Source organism: Arachis hypogaea, chromosome 11 (genome assembly GCF_003086295.3).
Source record: "Arachis hypogaea cultivar Tifrunner chromosome 11, arahy.Tifrunner.gnm2.J5K5, whole genome shotgun sequence".
NCBI lineage: Eukaryota > Viridiplantae > Streptophyta > Magnoliopsida > Fabales > Fabaceae > Arachis > Arachis hypogaea.
In genome coordinates, this window is record NC_092046.1 from 89,377,214 (window position 1) to 89,379,210 (window position 1,997).

Sequence of the window (1,997 nt, forward strand, 5' to 3'; positions counted from 1 at the left end):
TACTTACACAGGGACCTCTATACTGTGGTAAAAAGGACCCCTATTATTATTATTTTTCTGTCCCTCTTTTTCATATGAGCAGGAGCAAGGACAAGAACATTCTTGTTGAAGTAGATCTAGAACCTGAAAGGACTCTGAAGAGGAAATTAAGAGAAGCTAAATTACAACAATCCAGCAAGCACCTTTCAGAAATTTTCGAACAGAAAGAGGAGATGGCAGCCGAAAATAATAATAATGCAAGGAGGATGCTTGGTGACTTTACTGCACCTAATTCCAGTTTACATGGAAGAAGCATCTCCATTCCTGCCATTGGAGCAAACAATTTTGAGCTTAAACCTCAATTAGTTTCTCTGATGCAGCAAAACTACAAATTTCATGGACTTCCATCTGAAGATCCTTTTCAGTTCTTAACTGAATTCTTGCAGATCTGTGATACTGTTAAGACTAATGGAGTAGATCCTGAAGTCTACAGGCTCATGCTTTTCCCTTTTGCTGTAAGAGACAGAGCTAGAATATGGTTGGACTTTCAACCCAAAGACAGCCTGAACTCTTGGGATAAGCTGGTCACGGCTTTCTTAGCCAAGTTCTTTCCTCCTCAAAAGCTGAGCAAGCTTAGAGCTGATGTTTAAACCTTCAGACAAAAAGAAGGTGAATTCCTCTATGAAGCTTGGGAAAGATATAAACAGCTGACCAAAAAATGTCCTTCTGATATGCTTTCAGAATGGACCATCCTGGACATATTCTATGATGGTCTGTCTGAATTAGCTAAAATGTCATTGGATACTTCTGCAGGTGGATCCATTCACTTAAAGAAAATGCCTGCAGAAGCTCAAGAACTCATTGACATGGTTGCTAATAACCAGTTCATGTACACTTCTGAGAGGAATCCAGTGAGTAATGGGACGCCTATGAAGAAGGGAGTTCTTGAAATTGATACTCTGAATGCCATATTGGCTCAGAACAAAATATTGACTCAGCAAGTCAATATGATTTCTCAGAGTCTGAATGGAATGCAAGCTGCATCCAACAGTATTCAAGAGGCATCTTCTGAAGAAGAAGCTTATGATCCTGAGAACCCTGCAATAGCAGAGGTAAATTATATGGGTGAACCTTATGGAAACACATATAATCCATCATGGAGAAATCACCCAAATCTCTCATGGAAGGATCAAAAGCCTCAACAAGGCTTTAATAATGTTGGAAGAAATAGGTTTAGCAATAGCAAGCCTTTTCCATCATCCACTCAGCAACAGACAGAGAATTCTGAGCAGAATCCATCTAGCTTAGCAAATTTAGTCTCTGATCTATCTAAGGCCACTATGAGTTTCATGAATGAAATAAGGTCTTCCATTAGAAATTTGGAAGCACAAGTGGGCTAGCTGAGTAAAAGGATCACTGAAATCCCTCCTAGTACTCTCCTAAGTACTACAGAAGAGAATCCAAAAGGAGAGTGCAAGGCCATTGAATTAATTACCATGGCAGAACCCACAAGAGAGGAGAAGGATGTGAATCCCAAGGAAGAAGACCTCCTGGGACGTCTAGTGATCAATAAGGAGCTTCCTTCTGAGGAACCAAAGGACTCTGAGGCTCATCTAGAGACCATAGAGATTCCATTGAACCTCCTTATGCCATTCATGAGCTCTGATGAGTATTCCTCTTCTGAAGAGAATGAGGATGTTACTGAAGAGCAAGCTGCCAAGTTCTTTGGTGTAATCATGAAGCTAAATGCCAAATTATTTAGTATTGAGACTTGGAAAGATGAACCTCCCTTGTTCACCAATGAACTAAGTGATATGGATCAACTAACATTGCCTCAGAAGAGACAGGATCCTGAAAAGTCCATAATACCTTGTACCATAGGCACCATGATCTTTAAGGCTCTGTGTGGCCTTAGTTCAGGGATAAACCTCATGCCCCTCTCTGTAATAGAGAAACTGGGAATCTATGGAGTGCAAGCTGCTAAAATCTCATTAAAGATGGCAGACAATTCAAGAAAA

General features: G+C 40.3%; 1 non-coding gene across 1 annotated transcript; it reads right to left on the reverse strand.

Annotated features, from left to right (window-relative positions):
* Positions 1 to 608: 608 nt before the first annotated feature.
* On the reverse strand, positions 609 to 716 carry LOC112726021 (small nucleolar RNA R71). The gene has a single exon (XR_003165094.1). It is a non-coding gene; the product is annotated as a small nucleolar RNA R71 (small nucleolar RNA).
* Positions 717 to 1,997: the final 1,281 nt, after the last annotated feature.